At 39.2% G+C, this 24,972-nt stretch overlaps 1 long non-coding RNA gene across 14 annotated transcripts in view; it reads right to left on the bottom strand.

Moving 5' to 3' along the window:
- The window catches only part of LOC111090065, a 118,878-nt gene that overhangs the window by 43,471 nt on the left and 50,435 nt on the right, over positions 1-24,972 (bottom strand). For 12 of the 14 annotated variants that reach the window (XR_005370704.1, XR_005370714.1, XR_005370709.1 and 9 more), the window contains one exon: positions 23,532-23,612. This is a non-coding gene — a long non-coding RNA (uncharacterized LOC111090065). Of the gene's footprint in view, positions 1-22,821; positions 23,046-23,531; positions 23,613-24,972 lie in introns of all 14 variants that reach the window. The other 2 variants (XR_005370703.1, XR_005370711.1) reach the window with 1 other exon arrangement.

Here is a 24,972-nt window from a genome sequence, read left to right as displayed (position 1 = left end):
TGCTTAATCAAATGAGTCTCAGACAGCTTTTGAATATGGAAAGGATGATACACAAATGTTTGTGCCAATTTCTGGTTATGCACTTTGCTTAAAAATTGACTTAGACTAGCTGAATTTTGGCTGAAGAGTTTTCTTGGTAAGAACACAGTAAAATACGTGGGCATTTCATCTGAATTGGGGAATTTCACTTTGGGTCATTTCACTTTGGGTCTCAGGGTTGTAAAAGTTCAGCTAGGTGACAAAGTGACAAATTCTTATTACACTATTTAACAAAATTTTATAGATTACATGAAGTGGGAGATTTCCATTACCATTTCCTGGATGGGGAATACATTGAAACCTTCTATTAAAAGGATAATAAATGACTCAAAATATAAAAATTAAAGAATGTTCCCTTCATTTGATTTTGCATTAGAAATACAAATTTATAATATAATTTAGAACTAAAAGAAAGCATCTAACTCAAAATATTTATTTCACAAATTAAGAAAAGTTGTCAGTTTTAGTTCAAAGTTAGAACACCTAAGAGTTGACTGGATTTTTGATAGCAGTGTCAACTTAGTATGACTGAGAACTTTGCTTTGATTTTCCATATATGCCCTGGAAAGAAGACCAACACCAATGCCACCAAAATAATACCCCATAATGGACAGTTGTCATTCCCTCAAAGTCCTTGTCTTCATATCTTTCCCACAATATGCTGGTTTCTAGGAAATACTTGGTGGAATAAAGCAAAAAGAGGAGGGAAGACCCCTGCAAAATCTTACCAAAACTACCAATTCCTGTGAAGAGAAAAAAAATCATTTTTTCCTTGGCTAAAGTAATTTGGTTTGGCTTTCCACATGACCCAAATTTGCCAGATAATTACCGGTTCTCTGTTTCTCTTCATGCCATTTTGGTCTGGCCTTTTAATCCTGAGTATACCCACAGTCCAAGGGATTAACTGAAAATTTCCCCTGACATTATTAAACCCATATACCATGTATTTTATGGCCTGCTGCAGGACCCCAGATTGCCAGCACTAGGGAATAGGCTCAGGAGACTGTCCTGTGTCCCCAGATCAGATAAAGGGAAAGAAGTTATTTGAAAGGACTAGTTGGGGTTGCAAACTCCTTGAGGGTAGAAATATGTCTCCCTTAGTCATTTTATCCTCATCACCTTGCACAATGCTTGGCAGTCAGATAGAAGGAGCTAGGTAAACATTTCTTGAAAGTACATATAAATGAATGAATTGAAAATCAGATGAGCGAATCTAGAAAGTTGAGACAGTGAAATATAACTTCTCTCCTGATTATTGTAAAAAACCGTCAGATCCATACCACACACATACACACACACACACACACACAGAAATTTGCTCTAGTGTGGCTGAACATAGTGAAAGCAACTAGAACTAACAATTGGTGGACTCTTCTATGTACCAGGGATTGTTCTAATGAAGTCCCTTATGTGTATTAATTCATTTTAACCACTGCAAACCTATGTAGCAGACATTGTGATTATGCCATCTGGCAGACAAGGAAACCAATAGATTGACAGTCTCAGATTTTCTCAAAGTGTCCCATCTAAAAAGCAGAGAGAACCAGGATATTAGGCACATGCTCTTAATCACTATGCTCTGTTAACCACCAAAATTAATGTTAAGCCTTAGTAATGAAGATGGCTGATGACTCAGGATAAATGCTAGCGGCTTACCCTCCACATCTCCACCCACCTTCTGAGAAGTATGACTATGTTTTGGGGGTTATTTGTTAGTGTCATTGGTCAAATAGGTAACTCTTATGGTGCTTGGCAAACTCTTAGGACGTTGTGGGGTTTCACTTGTACTGACAGCCCACACACAGGTGACATGCAGGCCACTGTTTACAAAAGATCCTCAACAAAAAAGGCTGAAACAGCTAACACAACCATCCCCTAAATGGCAATACACAGTCTGCAAGGCATGCCCTGTCCCTCTATGCTCACCAACTTCCCTCCACAAGGCCCCCTCAGGTCTGGCCTGCTTATCTCAACACTCAGGTTACCACTTCTCTCCATTTTCTAATCAGGTGACTATCACTTGGTAGCCCAAAGAAAGAGTGCAATTATCTGGTTCTTTATTCCCTTTGTCACCTAATTCTATGTCATAGATTCTATAACCTGCTTCCTTAAGGACCTTTCCTTTGGATACTCAAGGGTTTTTTTCTCTGCCAACAAAACTTGTCCCTTACAAATCTCTGGCATTCGAATCTATGTTTCTGTTGTAGGCTACACGAACATATTTTATTAGTTTATTTCTTTTTCCTTTCCTTATCTAACAATCCTAACTCTCCTCAAAGCAATATAGATGCTTCTGGCTGAACATGGAAGAAATGCTGAAGCATACAGAGAGGTTATTATTTCAAAAACAAAAATAAAAATAAGAACCTCCCTTTGTGCCAGCCAATCATACTCTACTCAATTAAGAAATATCAAAGCCTAATAATTTACTTCATTGAAGTATATGGTTTCATTTTCTTTTGTTTCATTTTGCCTCCTCCCAAAACCTGCAGAAGCAATTCTTGTACATGGCCTGATTTGCTCCAGAGTGGAAAACAGCTCTAGGCCTTAGCCTTTGTCCTAAGTCTGCCATTAACTTATTGCAAAACTTGGGCCGGCTACCTCCCTGCACTGCTGGGTAATCTGTCCCAGTTGCACAACCTATGGAACAATCCACCATTTATGAGGCAATTACTGGGGGCCAGGGGAAAGGAAAGGGTATGTGAATAACCTCTCTTACTTCACAAGAATTCTGAGAGCAAGGAAGGTATCTTCATCCCTGTTTTACAGATGAGGCAACTGAGGCTTATCATCCAGGTGTGGTGACAAATCCACGCAAATCCAAGATTCAAACCCAGGCTTTCTGGACCCTGAAACCCTTTTTATTCTACATCTATTATTGTGTGTGTGTGCGTGCGTGTGTGTGTGTATGTGTGTTACTAAAGCACTTCTAAGTCCACCATAGGGGAAACATTAATGGGCAAATACACATTCCAAAACACATCTATGCCCAATACCGGAAAGAGAACACCCAATGGTTAGTTACCCTAGTCAAGGGGCAGAGCCATGGGGATATCCTCATCCAAGAAGATACAGAAAGCAAATGTGAGTGAACAAGCAAATTCCCTTTGGTTGACCGATCTGGGTTGATTACATTGTTGGGACAATTTTTCACTCTTCTAAGGAGAGACCAGAGTTGCAAAATCTTTAAAAAGGGCAAGGCAGACCACAAGCATTCTGGCAAAATTCTGGTTTGCAGTGGCCTCTCATGATGACTTATTTCTGCTGAAATGATAAGGATCCCAGGCAGGCTCTCTGGGCAGGAAACGCCAGTTACTTAGGGAGGGAGCCCAATTGGGAAATGAACAGTGAACCATATGCAGATTCTCATATCCCTGACGCAGCAAAATACTCTCTTGCTCTGCATGGCAAAGTTGTTTTCCCACTGTGTGCGTGGGAGAGAGATGACGCATTCTGTGACAGTAACTGTGAACAGGTGGGGGGAAAAACAAGGGTCACTTCCAAGAGGTCTGTTAAAACTTTTCCTTTTCAAAGTCTGAGGAAATAATAATGTGGCTGCCCAAGTGAAAGTCTATCTGTTGCTATGCGTTCAGTGTACACCTTGCTTATCCACTCAAAAGTTTCAATTAAAATCACAGCTGTTATTTGTGTACTGGGTTCAGAAACTCTCCCATGGCTATGGCAAAGGAACAAAGGAAAATACCCTTGTTGGTTGTTACACCTGCAAATGGGATGAATGGAGGTTGGTGTCAACTGCATTCATATTATATCTGGAATAAAAATAATGCCTTTAATTTGCAGAAAGCTTTACAGCTTATTAGCCCTTTTATGTACATTTCATGCATTCATTTAAATATGATGCCTCCCTTATAGAAAACAAAAGGATGCTTTTAAAAAAATCAGCTTCTACAGCATGTAGATGACCAAATGGTTCTAAGTGTCTAAATATATTTATTACACGTTCATAGCACTCCAAGATTTCCCACTTAAAAATGTTCTCCTCCATCATGATAACAGTAACACACACAGCATATAAGCATATTTCCTGTTTTCAGTTGTCTTGTCTATCCTTTTTTCTTATTGATTTATAGGAGTCCCTTACAATTCTTAAGATGGGTTCTTTATATTGAGTTCTCAGTGTGAGTCAGATATATGATTATGACTATCTTCCAATTCCTTATTAAGTCTGTGACTCATATACTACTTGTTGAACTTTGGAGTTAGAAAAATTCCTAGTGATTCTTTATCACAACCTCTTCATTTACAAATGGAGAATGGGCCCAGAGAGAAGCTTATAAAGCTACTTAGTGATAAAATTAAGATTAGGGCCCAAGTCTTCTGACTTTTTCTCCTGGGCTGTAGCTAATATCCTGCACTGGTAAATTCTTAAGTTGTGCGATTGTCATACAATGTATATAGTCATATAATTCACATATAGCAAGTAAGAATAAAACAACCTACTGACATGTGAAACCAGACAGATAAATCTCAGACATACATTAAGAGGAGAAGTCAGGCATAATAGGTTATATACTGTGAGATTCCATTCATATAAAAGTATGAAACTAGGCAAAAGCACCCAGTGGTTGGAGAAAGTAGATCTCTACTCCTTGAAAGAGGACAACTAGAAGACAGCATGAGAGAGCTTTCCCCTGGTATTGAAATGTTCTATATTTTGGAAATAGTTGCATGGATGGATACATTTGTAAAAATCCACCAAGCTGTAACATTTAAGATTAGTGCATTTTATGGTATGTAAGGTATACATTCATAGAAAACAAAGAAGGAAACCAAAGCAGAGACTTAATTATTTCTCATTGACTTGATGGATATTGAGCAAAAAAAGAATAATTCTGGCCCTCAAATAAATGATTTTTAATCTGAATTATTCTTTTTGGCTGACTTTCACTATTACACAAACCACAAAGTTGCCAAATCTCCATTTCTTTGAATAGTCTGGCTCTGCCTTGAACAAGTTGTGGGTTGGGCTAATTGACCTTCAAAGTCACTCCTTGGTCCAAATTTCTGGGATTTTTTTTTAAAGAAATGCCAAAATATATATAATCTCTGAGTGGGAAGGAACATCGGAAAGTGTCTGGTTCTTGTCTATTATTTTGTAGGAGAGAGTGAACATGGAGAATGGAAACGACTTGTCCAAGGTTGCCCTGATGGTTATTCAGTGCAGTTCTGCAGATGTCATCTCAACTTGGTTCAGCAAATAATCTGGGTACCTGCTATGTGTCAGCCACTGAGTTATATTGGGTCCCCAAGTTTCATAAAGCCATGGCCAAAGGCACCACTGTGTTGCTTTGTGAGAGAAGCAATGAGCTCATTTCCCACATCCTAGGGTGAGAGCAGCAGCAGATAAGGTCAGCAGATGTGAAAAGGAAGTAAGACAAAGGTCATAGCACCGAAGTAACGTAACCACATAATGCCCTTTCCTGCATTCAACCACAGAACAATAAAAGTCTTTTCTTATCCCAGGGTAGTGGCTCTGGGACTCTAAATAATGATAATGGCAAACTATAATTCTAGAATCTACTATATGAAAAATTTGATAATACAGCCTAAAACTATATAAGCCTGAAATTCCCTATTTTATAAATGTGTACTTCCTTTCTAGAGAAACTTGTGTTTTCAAAGTAGTTTTCTTCTTCAGTTGACTTAGCAAACATGAAGAACTAATTGCTGTAGCCTTCTTATAAAGTGGCTGTAGGACTAAGCTGATGAATATAAAATTTCTCACTCAAAGCATCCAAAATCTAAGAATTCACCACTGTGACAACAGCTTAGTACAACAGACATAGGCTCAGAGAAAAAGTCAGAAGACATGGGTCTGTCTTTTGTTTGTTTTGTTTCTTTTTCAAGTTGTTATTTAAATTCCAGTTAGTTAAAAAAAATAAAATAAAATAAAATAAATAATAAATAAATAAATAAATTCCAGTTAGTTAAAATATGGTATAATACTAGTTTCAGGGGTAAGATTTAGTGATTCATTACTTACTTACCAACACCCAGTGATCTGTCTCACTTCTACCACTCACTAGTTGTATGATCTTTTCCTCTCTGGGCAGTAACTTTTCTTTCACAAATTAAAAGAGTCCATATTTAAGACTTGCCCACATTTTTCTCATCTCTAAGTTTCAACAAAGGCTATAACTCATGGGCTCATTTAAAAACTTTTGAGTCTGATGGGCTTTGTTAGTTGTTCCTGGGAGCTCTATGGGTAATGAGGATGCATAGGATCAATAGGACAAAGGATGGGGAACACATAAGAGGGAAAGGGTGAAATTGGAGGAGACTCTAAGGAGATTTCACTGAAGTCTGCTTGACTAGCTGCGAGGAAGGGCCTTCAGGTAGCTCCTGTACTAGACTTCTGGCCTCCTTTCCTTTCCCTTCACACCTGTCCCACAGAATATCTCATTCTATCTTGATCAAATTGATCACTAAGGTCTCAGGACCTTAGTCTGGGATGGTGGCTGGCTGTTTTTCTGTACTTTCTCTCTCATCTCCTACCTCTCTCCCTTATATGCTATTTTGGTCCACCCCCAAAACTTCTCCTCTGTGCTTCAAAGGCACCATAATCCACACGTTTCTTTCTATTCATGAACCTCAGGGACTTGGTTGAAGCTTATACCTCTGACCTCTGAGCTTAGAGGAGACTATGTAAATGCATAATCCCCACTACCAATCTCCTTGCAGTCTTGCCTCCTTGAAGCTTGACATGGCTCAGAATTCACCTGGGATACAGACAGAGATTTTTCAGCAGTGGGCACAGTATGGGTGCACTATACAGCTCTGAAGAAAGTAACAGGAATACTCAGTGCCCAGTTACCAGGAAAGCACAGTCATCCTGAGGGCACAGCTGAGCCACTTCTTGTGGAAAAGCTCCCAGAGAATATCCCTTTCCCCAACACAAAGTGTGTACAAACCAGATTGGGTCTTGTATCTTACCATCACCATTTAATGAGACCTAAAGAAATGTGAGCTTTAAGGAGCTACCTCCTCTATTCTAGCACCCATAAAATTAAAACCAACCTCCCCAAACTCCTTCATGAACTTCTCATACCTCCAGCATAATTTGTAGCAGTTCTCCGTGTGTCTATTTCATCTTCTTGAATCTGATGCTATGGTCCTGTGGTTCTCAAAGTGGGGTGAAAGAGTTCTCCGCATTAGAATCACTAGGGGAGTTTGCCCTGATGCCCAGGCTATGCTCACAATCCAGTAAGTGAGAATCTCTGAAGGTGAGACTCAGGCATTAGTATTTTGTAAAGCCCCCTGGTGGTTATAACTTACTGAAGTAGAGAATCACTGCATCATTTGATTTAAGAATCATCTCAGAGGCTTGTTAAGAATAAAGATGGCTTCCTCCCCCCCCCCCCCCCCCCCCCCGCCGAGATTCTAAATCAGTGAGTGTGAGGTGGAAGCCTTGAAAGATGCATTTTCAATAGAATCCTCAGGGAATCTCATTGCAGATGGCGTGAGGACCACACTTGGAAAAAAACACTGCTCTCTATCCACCAAACTACTCAGTCCAAGTTGCCTGAGCACAGAGAGCACTCTCACTCTCCTTGGCTTCGATTCGGATTTGCTCTTTCCCTGGAATACCTTCCCCTCACCCCGACCTCTGAGAGAACTTTCGGTCACCTTCCAAATGTAAACTCTTCTCTGTGACTTTTCCTGACCCTTCCCAGGAGGAATTAATCACTTTCCCGTCTGAGTTTCCGTAGCACTTTGTACATGCTTCTGCTAAAGCATTTATCATGCAGTATTATGGCAGTTTCTTTATGTGTCTGTCACACCCTTTAAACTATGAGTATTTTCCTTTTTTCATTTCGCCAGCAACTAGCACAGTGCCTGGGACATAGTTCAAGTCAGTAAATGTTTATTAAATTAAATGAAGTTGTTTGTGGAGTTGGTCAACGTATTTGATATCCATCCATTCATGTGTGGCAAGACTACAGATGCTGGGATAAGGCACAGGAAAGATCCAGAGAGGAGTGTTGGCCATGACAAGATGGGATAGGAGGACTGCCAGCCCCAGAACCAAACTAGGGCATGACTCCTTCAACACAGAGGACATACAAAACAGATTCAGGTTATGTCCTAACACCAACAGGGACAAGAAAAAAACATAAGATGGTAATTGAAAGTCAGAAGTAAATATGAAGCAGAAGTCCAGGCTCATGGGTACAGTTAGTAATTATAAGAATAACTAGTGTACTTATTATTTAAATTCAAATAATACGGGCTCTCAAATCAAAGCCCAGACCTACAAACAAAATCTCTAGGAGAGAGGCAGCTCTTCCTGTCTATCCTACCTCTATGAAGTGTGGAGCTGAGCAAGGCTGAGTATAAGGTAATGGACATTGTGGAGAGGGGAAACAGAAGCTGAGAAAGGCTGTAGACTGAGTGGGTGGAAAAGTAAATCAGAACAAAAGCAAAGGTCACTCTGTCTCTCCCAAACTACAACAATGTAAAGTTGTGATTCTGGTCATGTTTCAAATTCTGAGAAAGGAGAGGAATACGGGGGTGTCATTACCAGAGTCAGCAAAACTGCAAAGTCTCAGGGCACAGTCTCCCAGAATTCACTCACATCTGACACTAAATACATGTTCAAGGAATTTCTAACAATACCTCAGTTTTGATCAGTCACTAGAAGATTCACAGAACTCACTGAAAGATACTATATACGCAGCCATAGTTTATTACAGGGATTAAAAAGAACAAAAGGAAAATTCATATAGGACAGAGTTTCAGAGAGCTCCAAATGCAAAGCTTATGTCATCCTCAGGACACACTGCCCTCCCAGCATCAACGTGTGACAACACAAGCACAGTAACTGCCGATGTGGGAAACTGAGATTCAGTGTCCAGGGTTTTTACTGGGGTCTTATCACATAGGTATAATTATTTGATTGACTTATTGATTGCCCACATTGTTAAACTCAGTCTCTAGTGGCACTTCCACTTTCCCAGAGGCTGAGCTAGAAGAGGCCTGAGGTTATGTACAGGGTGCCTGGGCTTTGTCATATTTGAAATGGGAGTTAATGCTTGCAGAACTAAAACTAGACTTTCCATGGAGCCATCGGACCCCTATCCACAATACATAATCATGGCATCAATCCCAGAATAGCCTTACTATAAGTTTGGAATATATTATATGTGTGTGTGTGTCATTATATATAATACATACTTAATATTTATAATTCATATTTATGATATGTTTATACATCTTATATAGTATATATTTTGGAATAGAGGTAAAGATATTCAAATATACATATCATTATATATAATACATGTCATTATGTATAACATATATATGTTGTATATATACGTTTTATGTATATATATATGTGTATATATACATAATGACTCCTCTAAATTTCAACATAACCCTCAGTTAGTAACCAATTAAAAAACTATCAATCAATTACTCTTTTTGAAGAGTATTTGTTATGTGTCTAGCACTATCCCAGATGTTAAGCCACTATTTGGAGGAATACTGGAGAAACATGAGATAGAATCAAGGATCTCAGAAGTTACAAACTAGTTGAGAAAGATAATTGAGACAAATGAAATAGGCAAAGGTTTTCAAATAGAACGCAGTGGGACATGTCAAATTCTCTACACCTGATGATCACTGACAGGAGAGATATCGGTAATGAGAATGTGGGAACTGGTAACTCTCTGTTGGCAGCAAAGAGTTGAGCCCTCACTGAAATAGAATGCCTAACAGTATGTAATTAAGGGCTTACATGTGAGGTGGAAACTGTGTATGTGAAACGAGCTCAAAGAGAAAAGCAGTAAGGCATATGGAAGAGCAGCAAAAATTTCCGGAGAAACCTTGAAGCAGCAGGATTGTGTGGACAGACCAGGTGGAAAAGAAGGCCACCTTGACTGCCCTGATGGACAGTAAGGAGTTAAGTCCATACTATATTTCACAAGAACCAGGCATCAAAAAAAAAAAAAAAAAAAAAAGAACCAGGCATCTGAGTAGCAGTGTGGATGTTCTGATAATGAAAATACCAAACAAAAGCTTCGGAATAGCTTCAAAAGCTGATATACAGAAGCAAACAGGCACATTAATCAGGATGCTGGGTGATAACAAAGATATAAGGCCCTCTCCCACCATCTTTATGAAGCAGCTGCCAGATAATCAAGATGTATCACTTGAAGAAGAAAATGTTGGGGGGGAAAAAACAGAAGTCAGTACTTTACTGGAAGAGGAAATGAGGTGCTCAGAAGGGAGATTTGGGGGTAGTTTGGGAAGAACAGGAATCAACATAAAAGCATTTTCAGACTACAATAAGCCATTAGCACAATCCTGAGTGGCTAAAGAACTGAGAAGTTAGCAAAGGACTCTGAGCAATTTCAAAAACTCTAAGGCATCTTCTATGTTTATTAAGCTGTCTGAACTTTGAGAGACACAAGCAACTCATCTGATTTCCTGGGCTTTCCAGGATCTGGTAATACATTTTTTTATCTCTGCCATTAATTAAGTAATTAAATCACTTATTTGACAAATATCTGAATATCTCCACTATTCCAGGCCTTACAGATACCATAATAAACAAAAAGTCTCTGTCCTCATGGAGATCATATTCCATTGGAAAGTTACAGACAATAAACATACATATGCCTATTATCTAATATGCAATATAGTCGTTAGTTCCATACTCATTAGAACTAAAGTATGGTTGAGGAGGTGGAGAAAGAACAGGGTAATACAGTTCTTATAGAGTGGGCCCTGATAAGGGGCATTTGAGCGGAGAGCCATATAAAGTGAGAGATGAGACTGCATGGACATCTAGGGGGAAAGTATTCCAGGTTGGGGAAACAGCTAGTACAATTCCTTGAAACTAGAATGAATTTCACTGGTAAGCTTTAACAGGCAGGCAAAGGGGAGGCTGAAATGAAGTGAGAGAGGTAGGCAGTGGCCAGTTCACACAGGTTTTTGTAAATCAGAATAAACTTTGGATTTTATTCCTATTGCAAAAGAAAACCTTTGGACGATTTCCTTTATGTTCTTGAAAAATACAGATTACTTCCTACCCTTTCTGTGTCTACTTTCAAACCATGACTCCCCTGGTAAGAAGACCATAGTAAATATTTATTATTTCTACCTTCCACTATTCATCCTTTTATTTTCTCTTCAAATGGCCAGTGTTCGTGCTGTGGAGTAACTCAAAACTTTATTCCTGAAGAACCTGAGCCTTCAGTGGTTCCTCCTTAGAGAGAATTGAAATAGCTTCCCTTAACTTAAAACTGAACAGCAAAGTCCTAGGAGTTTTCTCTGGATTTCATTCCTGTTCCTCTCTGACCCTGCTGTATCAGAAACCTTTGATAACTAGGATAAGTCACATTAGTCACCCTAGCCAATACTGTGGCCTATATTTTCCTGGCCCAGTGGTAAAAGGAGCATGAGATGATAGAGTGGCAATCTGTTGTTTCCTCTGGGGGAGGCATATCTCCTCCAAGTACTAAAGCTTCTATACAACTATTGCCCCGACACATAACATAATGACCATCATATTAAATGTAATTGTGAGAAGTGGCAGTCCCATTTCCTCGCTGTGGTCCCTGGATCCATTTTTTCTGTAAAGGTCTGCATCATATATCAAACACAAGTAAACATAGGTATCACCTCTAACATGGCTCTCTAACATATCAAGATGTGGACTTTATGTTGGCACAATAACTGAGTCTTATCTTAAGTCATTCTGCTGTAAAAAGCCAGGTGCTTCCAGGACAGAGTTTATGAAAGACTACGTATTTCCATGGGCTTCAGCGCATTGGCTTCCTTTTCTAAAATGTGAGTTTCTTGGCATGAAACAACATTGGGTGAGATACTGTGACAGTGAACAAGGTGTTTAGAGTATCTACAGATGATGGCTTTGGCAGAAGCACAGAGGGAAGGGAAGCAAATCCAAATCCAAATAGTATCTGTTTTAGTAAGGCAGTACTGCTTCTCCCTCCACAAAAGAAGTCAAATATGATACACCTGCCACCATGTGAATTACTAGAATGGTCTCAGTTGAGACAGGGTTGGCCACTAGACCTGACAAGTTGGTGATTCCTGGAAACCCTTAATGAAGGGAATTCCACATAATTCCTCATAACTAGTAGGTTAGTTCCTGCTACCATGGCCATTTAACTAATGAGCCCACTGGGCACCATTGGCACAGCTGAGGTCAAATACCTAGTAGCATTCAAAGGACAGATCATAGTAATTATCTAATTATCATAGGTCCTTTTAGTGAATCTTCATACAGAAATCAGATATTGTGGATTCATTTTGAAAGCACATTAGATTACAGTGTACCTGGGCACACCTGAATGTATCATTATGGATCAGAAAACACTGTGCATGCTTTCAATTTCTGTATCTACTATCTAGTTATAAATATCAGAAACAAACTTCATATTATTTACCAAAAAATGACATTGGGTAGCTCACAAAATCTCTAGGGGTCTTCAAACCCAGCTCAGATGCTACACATTCAGAGACCATGTTTGAAATCATGCTACAAAACCTGGTTGCTGAAGACACCACTGCTACTCTCACAAGAACTAGATGTCCCATGCCCCACATTGCTGATAGCTCTGCAGCCACTGTTGTCGCTGGAAATCAGATATAGCTGCTAAGCACTTTAATGGATCTGTATAGTCCCTGATGCTCTGCATCCCTGTCTTGCTTTTGCATTTGTGTTTATCTAAAGGCTTGTCTCTAGCAGCAAAGCCTGGAGAAATAACATACAATGCATAACATAAACCAAGGAAAAGGGGAAAAATGGATGATGAACTAAGAGCAACTTTTTACCTCAAAAGAAAATAGTTTAGCCAATGGGAGGGAGAACAAGGACAATCTCAAGAAGCTTACCTAGTGTTTATATAAAGTAGGTCACTAAGAAATGATAAGCACCCTGTCTCCTTCACAGGGTCATAAGCCTAATGGGTAAGTGAAACCTAGGGTATGTTCAGGGACAACTAACTGTTGCAGGGAACCATTGTCTAATTTCCCAGTGTATGGCATGGGAGACTGCATATCTCACCTGAGAGTCTTAGGTCTAACACGAAGATAAAATAGCACTGACTGAAGGAGGTGTAGCAGTTGGGTGTCTAGTTGAGCATCTAGTGAGGAAAACAGATGTGCCAGTAGCTTTCCAAACAGAAGCAATGTCATACAGGGAATTGTGACCCTACACATTCCCCATACAGGGAATTTCACAGGTGATGAAAGAAATAAGAAGTCAAGGAAGGCTGGTGAGGTAACTCAGGTATTAGCAAGAAATGAAAGTTGCCTAGGGCTGAAGGGACACAGGGAAGATGTAGCATTACCAGAGCCAGGAACTGAGACGAGTAAGTGAGACCTAGAACTGTGGTTGTGACCCCTCCATGGTAGCTGGGAACACAAAGGATGGGACTAACTAATAGCAGTGGAAACTGCAAAAACAAGCAAACAAAAGCCGCTAGTGCTGGAGGCCTCATTTGAAACAAAAAGGAGGAGAAACACCTTGGTACATCCTGCCTTTCAGTCTTCCATGAATCCTTCACAGTGGCCAAACCCACCAGCAAACCGGTTGGCAAGGAAATCTGGTAAATGTAGCGCCCCTCATGCAGATGGCATGAGCTCTTCAAGATCTGCCAGGACATATAGGGCTCCACACTATGCACAGTGCTGACTCTCCGAATCACAGCAGCCTTCAGCACCAACACTGCAGGCCTGTGAAGGTCACAGCCAGGCTAGAGGTACTCAGTCTCTCCCGGGCATCAGACTAAAAGATAAGTCATCATTAAGGTGACATTTGTGTGACATCCAGTAAATTATTTTATAACTTGTGACTAAGACAGGAATGCAATGCTAGTGCAGCTATGAGGTTACCACACTGGGTTCTGGGGCGATGTGGCCGAAGGTCAGGGAAGCACCTAAATTATTTCCTGTTTGAATTTGCAGGTTCATGAAAAGCCACATTCAGCAAATAACCCATTTAATATCATCCTCAGCCTTGCTAAGACCTACTTTTTTACATTGGCCTCAGTGGCTGATCCCTTCAGGCAGCTACAATTCTAAGAAGAGGTCTGCTGCTAGGGGATGAAAGTAACAATGAAACTGTCCATTATTCATGGCTGTTCAGTTATTTAGGAGAAAACTTGTCTTTTTGGAGCAGTCTTTGACATGCTTACACCGTGCTGGCTTGCTTTTTTCCTGGGGCAAAATCCTCCAGTAAGATATATTAGATGTCTAGCCTTCTGAGAAAAGGGAAATGTTTACTGGAGGACTTCTGTATATGGCACATGCCTTGGCACTTTTCAAATATGTCATGTCTCTGGTTCGTAGAACCTCCCTGTGTGGTAGTGTGGGTATTCCACTTTATAGATAAGGAAATTGAAGTTCAGAGAAGTAAGGTGCTTTCCTAAGGATATAGCTAATGAGCGGAGAACCAGAATTTGAGGTAATAGCACCCAAGGCTATCCTCCCGGAAAACACTGGAGAAGACCCCTCAGAGGGAAAGATGCAAGTCAAGGATCTAGTCACCCAAACTAGGGGAATCCAAGTCCCTTAAGTCAGATCTTATTCAACTCGGATCCATAAAAACTGCAAAGGAAAAAGAGCTAAGGATTCATGACACTGAATTGACAGAGGATTCTGGAAATTTTCCTAGCATTAGTTGCTTTCCAAACTCTTCCTGTATCTGCTTTGGATTTTCAGTGACCCCCTACTAGAGCCTAGAAGATGGAAGTGTTATAGTAAATTATACAATGCCATCCCATAAAAGCAACCCTAGGGTGATGGATTTACCAATCTGAGTTCCCCATTTCTCACCTAATAATCTGAGAGCTGGGAAGAGGGGAGGTAGAGAAAAAAGGGAATTGCCACAATGCACTTGCTTTCCAGCACAGGGTACCTCTCTTCCTTCTCCCCACCTCCATTCACATCTGACTCAGCTTCCGGGAGGGAATCATCTCCCTCACACAGTACCCATTGGGCATCAACTCCAGACAAGGCACTTTTCCACCTGTGAGGAAATTTGAGGCTCTCAGCTCCTAGATGTAGAATCAAATGCCATGCTGCTAGTAAGATCAGCTCAAGTTCAGTGCTTCCCACTCCACAGACTCACTTATTCAATAAAAGAATGCTTTCAAAGTATAAGACCAGCCCTTCCTGGCATGGACTGTGACTGCAGGCCCCATTAATATGCTGGCCTTCCTGCCAGGCCTTCCCTGGTAGGCCTCTGACTTAGATGCTCAGGTTCTCTCTCCTTTCAGTTTGTTCCATTTCTACCTTTCAGCCTCAAGCTATTGTCTTATGGAAGGGTTAGGTCAGGGACAAAGAGGGGAGGGGAAACAGACAGGCAGGCTTTGCTCATTGAGTCCCCAGAGAAGCGTGGTCCTTTCCTGTTATCTATCTTCTCCCTCCAGCCCTTAACCTAGGTTCCTTTAGAGGATGTCCTTTTTCCTGTCTCTGGACTAAACAAACTGGGATTCTCTCTGGCTTTTGGTCCTGAGGGCTTTGTCTGCAGCCCTGCCTTGATTCTGCATCCTCTCTGATCTCGTCTGTCTTCCTGCTGAGGTTTTCTCACCTACCCCACACCCATGGTCACTTTTCCTGCCCTCTATTTGTGCCAGTTCCATGAGCTCTCTGGCTATTGTCCCAGGAACTTAACCAGCCTCCTCCCTCATCATCTTTTCTACATATAATCTTGGCACTACCTGCTCACATCTGACACAGGTCCTGCTAGACAATGGCATTTTCCTTGTGCAATCCTACTCACAGCTTCACAATCCACATCCACATTTCAAAGCATAGTCATTAATCCCAACCACACTAATAAAATACTTAAGACTGCACTTTTTTATTTTAACAAAAAATTTTTAGCCAATGATGACTACTTTTTCAGGGAACAATGCATCCTTTCCCAGAGAGAGGACTGGCAAATGTACATAGCAAATCAGAAATATTTCTACAAATATGTACACATGAAATACTTTGATATAATGTTAAAATCAATGTGTGTCTAACAATAAGTGTTTCTCCTCTACCCTCTTCCGTGTCTCTATATCTTAGTATACTGCATTGCCATCAAAAACCTCTATCATCTCTTGGGGAAGTCTGTTTGACATATTCCTGGTCTTATTTACTATATACATAACCAAGTTTACCAAAAGGAAAATTTATGTTGTCCAGAGTCAAAGGCCAAAAATAAAAATATATTTCAGAACAAGAAAGAAGCAAGCAACTACAAATCAAATAGAATTCTGGAGCAACTTCAAGGAATAATGGAATAGACTAGCAGGAGAAAGATGAAGCAGAATAAATTGATTTTTTGGTAGATAATTTCTTGCTAAGCCAGAGAAACTTTGCTGGCATCTGTTCCTTTGTGTACCACAAAACTCAAACCACAGCTAAAGCTGCTCTAAGTAAAGTTAGGGACCAGAAAGCATGGTATTTCATGGAAGCACAGAGTTTTAGAGCTGGAAGCAACTTTAAAGATCACTCACCCAAACAATTAGAATGTAAGAAGACAGAATCCATGAAGCCAATCTCAAATGGTATCAGATAATAGAATGATAGCTAATGTTTATTTTTAAATTATTAGAGAAAGAACACTTAAAGCAAGATTCATTCTTAGCAAATGTTTAAGTGTATAATATGTGACTATTGAGGTACGATGTTGTACAGCAGATCCTGGTGCTGATTTATCTTGCTTGACAGAAACTTTATGACCACTCTTAATAACTCCCTATTTCCCCCCTCCCTAAGACCTCAAAAGGGTATCCTCCAAGCTAAGTGTTTTTTATACATTATATTACTTCACCTCACAATAGCCTTGTAAGGTAGGAACTTTAACTGTCTGATTTTTCAAATGAGGAAATTGAGATTCGGAGATTAACTCATTAAAATCTTTACAGGTAGAAAATAGCAGAGCCAGTACATGAACAGAAGGAGCCTGACTCTGCAGACCTCTTAACCTCTGTACTAGCCAGTCATCACAAAGGGCTGGTCAACTCAAACCTCTGGTTAAACCACTCAGGTAAGGAAAGCAAATACATTAAGGAAGGACTTCTGGGGTTTCTACTTCCCGGATGGATGGAACCTATATTATTAAGTAGAATAATCTAGGTTGTGCTCCATTAACAAGCAATCCCCAAATCTCAATGTCTTAAAAGAAGTTGATTTCTCACTCATGCTGTATTGGGTCAATAGTGAATTTGGCTTCATGTTATCCTCAGGTTGGCAGAGCAACCCCCTTTGGAATGCTGTTGGTCATAATGACTGAAGGATGGGAGGATGGTGATTTGTGCACTGGCTGTAAGGGCTTCTACCTAAAGGTGATAGTCATGTTGTCCAAGTTATATGCCCACACCTAACTTTAAGGATGTAGGAAAATAGAGTATAACTATGAGGATTGTTTACTGACATGTTATATGACACAAGGCATTACTCAAGGGGGATGTCTAGAAATGTTGATGAACAGTCTCAGTAACTACCACAGTATGAAATTGTTGGAATTACTCACTTGACTCTGTTTGTATTAAATGGCCCTAATTCTGTAATTTAAATTTATTTGTATACTTTGAATTTATATACTTCATAAACAGATCTAATTTCAAATTATTTACTACTACCATTGCTCTTTTAGAGCACCACATTCACTTTCCCTCTAGTACAAAACTCATAGGTAACATTTCAGATCAAATTAATAAAAAGAAGATTTAAATAAAATGAAGTAAAATCTATATTCCAACTAATATACAAAAAATTGAGGCTTTATGACATAATATATGCAGAAATTCCTAGCATATTGCCTGGTACAAAGTAAGCACTCAATAATTGTTAGCTTCCGTAAACATATCAGATTCCAATTAGTCTTTCTTCAAGAGATATGTTTATCTCAATATCTGCCAAAGGCTGTTGAAGGCTAGCAACACTTCTGGCTCTAATGCTCATTACCAGACATACAGCATACTAAAAAATTAGACAAAAAATGAATGACCTTGAGAGATGTTGTCCCAAAGCACTTCCCCAAGGAGAAAATATACAAGCCAGTTCTCTGGGCCACACTTATTTTCACATGAGCTAAATCTCTGAAAACATAGCTCTTTCTAATTAATCAGAACCGTTTTCTGACATGTGCTGATCATCATCATCACCTCTCTGACAAGCAATTATACATTAGTACAGAATACAGGAGGTAAAGACAGGTAGAGGACAATAGAGGTTGTTTTCTCAAGGAAAAAAAAAGCAACCACAAGTGGCACAATGGAATTTTCCTATTAACTGCTGGAATAAAGATAGATATGGGCTTCCAAAGGCAAAATGCAGAAAACTCCACACAAAAGTGAACCACAGTAATCAGAACTGTAGATCTTGAGGGAAAACCCATGGTATGAGAGCAATTCTCTTTGAGAATTTAGAAAACAAACAAGGGCAGTGCCAATCACATAATTCTGCTCATCCCTTTTCTGATTAAACCAGGGTCAAAGGAATGCCAGTCCACTAGAAAAAAAAATGAATATTTTTACTGGTCTCACCCATGATGAAGATATTTTGATGATGGAAGATCTCTCCAACTTTACTCTACCTTACTTGACCCCAAATATGAATACCTCCAACTGAAACCTTGCTTCTTCATTTTGTAATATGAAGAAATGCTTGCTGGGGGAGCTTTCTAGCCGGATACCCTTGAATGCACTTCCTGATGATGTGGGAGATGCGCCAGCTGCCACTACAGATGCTGAAAGAACTGGGAACAAGTGAAGCTGATTGTAATAATATGCTGCATAAGGCTGAGGAGCAATGGTAGTGGAGAGCCCAAGTTCAGTGGGTAGGCACCTTCCAGCTAAACAAAGGCCAAGGCAAAATTTGGTCCATTGCTCTAGCAAAACTATAAGGACTGCTTGCTAATGTATTATATGGCACTGGAGGGCTACAGAATATTTCTTTAAAAGAAAAAGAAATAGTAGCATCAAGGGGAAACTGAAAGTTTCTTGTTCCTAGAGATTATGATTGCCAATTTATGTAAGCTGTATAGGCTGTGATTTCAGAGACATGGAGAAGGCTCTCAGCCAAGAAATATATCATTTTACTACTTGCAAATCCTTTACTTCCCCATCATTACAGATGTATTTCTTTGATCTAAATTTTGTTCTGTTTTTAAAATTAAAATTCAGGCTGTAGTAAATCAGCATCAAATAATTTACACCTTACTATGAATTAATTAATAAATTAGAATCCTACCCCAGAAATTTGTGAACATCTCCTAGTAACAAGATGGAGGAGAAAGAAAAATAATAGGGTGTTCAATGTCTGAAGGGATTTTATGGCATATAGGAACAGATTACTTAACTTAAAAACCAGGGGAGCCTGGGTAGCTCAGTGGTTGAGCATCTGCCTTTGGCTCAGGGCATGATCCTGGGATCCAGGATCAAGTCCCACATGGGGCTCCCCTCAGGGAACCTGCTTCTCCCTCTGCCTGTGTCTTTGCCTCTCTCTGTGTGTCTCTCATGAATAAATAAATAAAATATTTTTTTAAATAAATAAATAAATAAACTTAAAAATCAGAGGTTGAGAGTTAGGTATCTGGAAATATAATAGGAAGAGGAAAGGTAAAAGTAAAGTTAAATTTTATTCCTTCATGTAAATGTCTTTGTTTCAATAAATTGATTAATGGAGCTATTTGCAGAAATGGGATTTTTAAAAGCTGTTTGTACTAATCTTTTAGGCCAAAGATCAAGTCCTGAAAATTAGCATATTTTATTGCTTATAACTGCCTTTTCACTGCCTAGAAAACCACCTGTCGTATGACAGATAATACATTTTTTCGTGAATGAAGAAGTGAATTGAATGAATAAAACTAAAGTTTAAAATCCAAATAAGCAGCATTTCCTTCAAAATTATCACATGGGAGGTTGTGTACTAATCCTAGTCATCTGTTTATTGCTCAAAAAATATCCAAATGCTGTTCTGAGAATCCCCAAAGCAAGTGACAAATTCATTTTAAAATCATCAATGATGTCAATTCATCTCCCTATGGTGAATTATTTGGTTTTATTTTTTTAAACCATTACAAGTACGATAGCAGGTTAATTTTTAATCCAGTTCTATTTTTAAACAAAAATAAAATTTTATGAAAAAGACTGACTTTCTTATGGAGCATAAGCAAATCTAAAAGCGAGTCCCAATCATTCTAAGAAAGTTCTAAGCAATGGCAGTATTATTAGGCCAATTGGCTAGCCCTCTCAAATGGCTCCTTTGAAGAGTAAGATTTATTTGAATATCTAAATTCTGCTATTTTCTACTAAACAAAGAAACAAAAAATGCATTAAAGTCATACTCTGTTACTTCCTATTCATTACACGCATCATAAAAGAGCATAACACAACATATAAACTTGTTGAATCTCTGTTTTGCACACCTAAAGCTAATGTAACATTGTGTGTGTCAACTATACTCAAGTTTTTTAAAAAATAACATTTTTTTAAAAATATCTTTTAGGATAGAGCAATGATATGGAGATATATATATATATAGGATATACGTATATCCTATATATCCTATATATATATATATATATATATATAGGATATATATATATCCTATGCATTACCTCATTTCTCCACTCACCTTGGATCCAGCTTAGGTAGATCCAGCTTCTGTATACATATATTATGTGTATACAGAAGGACTCCCACATACATCTCTCCCATTTGGACCTATCCTTTGAGTTCCAGATTTATATTAGACGCTTCACTTGGATGTGTGATACTATCGCAAACTCAAATGTCTACAAAAAGGTCTTATATCCTTTAGTCTTTCTCATCTCAATTCTTGCTCATAAATCTAATCTCTTCAGTCAGATTAGAAATCAAAAATTGAAATTGTGAATCAGGCAATATAAACCTTCTAAGACATCCTATCACCTTTAAATCCAATCCTACAGTCAGGGGGCATAGCCCTCTGACCTGGCCTCTGCCTCAGCCCCCAAATCTCTCCCCTCTACTCATTCTGCTCCAGCCCCTCTACTCTGCCTGCTGTTCCCAGAGCCACTAAGCTCAATATAGACTCAGCCCCTTGCACTTATTCTTCCTTCTGCCTAAATTCCTTTTCCCCTACTCTTCACATGTTTAATTTCTCCTTATCATCAGGACTCTGTTCAAATGTCATCTTCTTAAAAAGATAGTTCCTGATCTATCTAAAATTTCCCCACTCTAGACACTCTCTATTCCCCAGCCCTGATTTATTTTACTCATAGGACTAATCATAACTGAAGTCATTATTTCATTGTTTGTTCCCTGTCAGTTCCCCTTATGTCTGGAATGTCCCCTACATCAGTGCCATGAGGGTAGGAATTTTGCTTAACTTATTTACTGTTAGGGTTTAGAATAGCACTTGGCACATAGTAGGCATGTTACTGTGAATGAATGAATGAACAAATGTTCAATAAACCATACAAATTGCAGAGTAGTTTTAAGAAAGATCTATGATCAGACTGTACTCTCCTGAAAGTAAAGAACTGCTTATGAAGATGGCAGCCCTCAGTTATGTAAACAAAGCATTGTATTTAGAACTAATGCATCCACACAGGCTTGTATAGGGTACTAAGTATGTAGTCTGTATTAAGTATTAGCTGGCAAACAAGGTTCATATCATTTCTCACTATCTTCAGAATCTTTGAGTACTGGATAAAATGTTTCCTTGGGCAGGTACAAGAGGCTCTGAAATAAAGGAACGATATTCCCCTGGCCAGCCCTGACAAGGTATAGAAAATGACAAATACTAGCATCAATGGGCTCTGCTTCTTTACTCTCTTTCCTTTTAAAGTGTGGAGCCCATTGGAAAAGAAGCATTATATGAATTCAAATAATTATCTTATCAAATCCCCATAATTATTTTAACTATGTGGTATAATTTGTGCATAGTCAGTGATTAAGCTGTGCCATAATTAAAACAGTATCATGAAACTAATTACAAAGAGCTAGACAGACTGTGCTATCTTTCTGCTCGGTGTCCGAATGCCACATTACAGAAGAATATAATTCTACTCTGCAGACACCATTAAAATCTTCCAACATATTTTTAAATCCCTGGCTGTCTGAGGGGTGAGTTGGGTCAGGGAAGGACGGGTGATGACAAAGAATGGGGAGGAATCCTGAATGAAGTTTGGGCTTTTAGATAAGCCTTTCATCATGAGATGGGAAAATAACTAAAAAAGATTCTTGAGGAAAAAAATTTTTCCCTTTATAGAAACTGTCTAATCAGAAAGCCAGATAGTTTGGCTGGACTACAGGAACTATCTAGAAGACAGAAAGACCTGGCTGATATTTCCCCATTTAGACTGAAGCTACAATTATTTTCCTAGTCAGAGCACATGAAGGAAAGAAGAAAGAATCCAAGAGCTAATATTAAATTCATCATTTCAGGTAGTTATTCACACAAGGTCAATGGTGTAAGTAAAATATTTCACATGTATATATGTCTTTGCTAACAGTAGGTTTACGTGTTGCTTTCATTGATATTATCATCGTTTTTGTTTCCAACTAATGGCAGAAGAGGCAGTTTATAAGTACACAGACTAAATGGGCAAAAGGAAAATACCTGACATAAAACATACATGTCCTGGGTCACTAAGAAATGGCTAAAAAATAATTCAAACTGATTTTCTTTCACCCCAGTCCAAGGCTACCCTGATGAAACCATAAAAATATAATCACTGTATGGGGTTACATGAGAGAATGGCAGAGCAAGATATGGTAGAGGATAAGTATCATGGGTTACCTTAGATCAGCTGGTGTTGGACCAGTATCATCGGCACTGCTTGGGGACTTTTTAGAAATACAACTTCTGGAATCCTAACCCAGAACCACTGACTTGGAAGCTTTGGAGGTGGAGCCCAGCAATCCGTGTCTTAATAAGGCTTCCTGGTGATTCTGATGCTTGCCCAAGCTTGAGAGCCACTGCCTTTTTGTCATTATTTCTGAATTCCTTTTTTTCCAGTTTTACTGAGATGTAAATGTAAATTAACATCATGTAAATAGAAGGTATACAAATGATAGCTGTCCATCACTCTTCCTAGAGAATTATAAGGATTCAAACATGCCATTCCATGAGAATTCCAGGCCTTTTCCTGCTCTAATCCTGACCTTCCCATATCCTAGATGAATGAATAGCAACACAAATAAATTGCCAGTTAAACTCCCCTCTACAAATGAAGGGAGGAGTGTCAGTAGACCCACCTACAAAACCAAATCGGAAGAAGAACACTAGAATTCCATGTCTTTTCTCTGGATAGAGCTATGCTATTGGAAAAAAAAAATTATGATAACATTATACATTAGATTTTAGAATTAAAGATTATAAGCTCTTTGATTTCTAGTCACCTTGAATGTTCTTTGTGGCTGGCACACATGCTTTAGATATGTTGGCAATCTATACATATTTGCTTAAATTAATGAAGTAATATTTTTAACGGACTCCAGTTACCCTACCTGTGGGAGGCAGTTGTCCTCAGTCCTGTTCTTTCTCCACTGTCTTTCAGAGCACTGTCTCACCTTGCCAAGCATATCATCCTGAAAATAGAAAAAAATGGCTGTTTACCAGGCTCCCTAACTTAAAAGTCAGATCGTACTGGAAAGGCAGAAACTTCCTTCATTCATACTTTTGCTCACTCAACAAATGTTGACTATCTGTTTAGAGTATAGAAACTAGGGGAACATACTCAGATATGATCCTACGCCTGGGATGACACAGATGAGTGGAAGACAACATATATGAATAATTAAACACAATAGGAGCTGCAAGGTGTTACAGTGGAGGTAAGCACAGGATATGATACAAGGTAAGAGGGTACATTCAAGTCGACACCTCTAAGAGTGTGGCAAGGTGTCTATAGCATTATGCATGAAAATACTCTATTATACACTTCTAACCCAGCAACTCAAATTAAGCCAAGTCTGTGGATAAAAACATGTTCTGCAATCCAAGAGTGGTAAGGACTAGTATTAGTCAGTTTAGAACTGACCAAGGACATAAGGATTTGGAAAAAAAATAAAACTTTTCCTTAGAATTGTCTGAATATTCTTACTGCAAACTACTTTTCCTGGGCTGTATACTGAATCTGTGTGTCAGTTCATTTGTGCCTCCTTGACGACTGAAGTCAGGGCCTAACACTTGGCAAAAATAATTTGAGCAGCATGCCACCCACTCCCCTCTCTGCTGCCACAGTGATTTTAGACTTTGTGCAAATCTACCCTAAGCAACTAGGGACTATAACTAGGGAAATGGATTTCCTTAAAAAGCAAGGGGAATGGAGTTGCCAAAAGAGTTTCTAGGAGGATATGCCTGGAATTTGGGATTTTTGATTTGTGTTTCTACAAAGCCTGGGCAAGCTGCCCTACTAAAATTACGATTAAGTTGAATTTATGACCAAGTAATGGTACATTTCTCTCATTAAAGACAGATCTTCTCTATCTGTCTGGGCTTGAGGGTGACCTGCGTGGGAAAACAATAAATCACTAGCCCCGCATTGCTCTTTTGTGTGCCTTGGGAGTAGAGGGGGATGCCAAAGCAGTTAAGGTCAGCTTTGTGATTTGTGTCCCAGGAGGGCAGAAAAATCAGTTTGAGGATTTGCTAAGGGATCAACAAAATAATTGATAACCAGTGCACTGGCATGATTCTGCAATTGGAATGCCTTTGAAACCATTCCCAAATGGCACCAGGGATTAGGGAAGATTCTTGAACAGGGAATGAGTTATGCGACCCGGGGCATACTTTAACTCTGCCTTTGACCTGGGTATCGTTGTGTAGAACACTTAACCTCAGGGACCTCCTCATCTGTCGAGTAGCTAGAATAATGGCTGAAACCCAGGTGGAGCCCACAAAGCATCAGGGGACACCCCCAAAAAGTAGTCAGTTTTTTCTGGGGGCTTA

Source organism: Canis lupus, chromosome 15, assembly GCF_011100685.1.
Source record: "Canis lupus familiaris isolate Mischka breed German Shepherd chromosome 15, alternate assembly UU_Cfam_GSD_1.0, whole genome shotgun sequence".
Lineage (NCBI taxonomy): Eukaryota > Metazoa > Chordata > Mammalia > Carnivora > Canidae > Canis > Canis lupus.
Note: the sequence above shows the minus strand (reverse complement) of the source record. Positions and strands in the feature narration are given on the sequence as shown.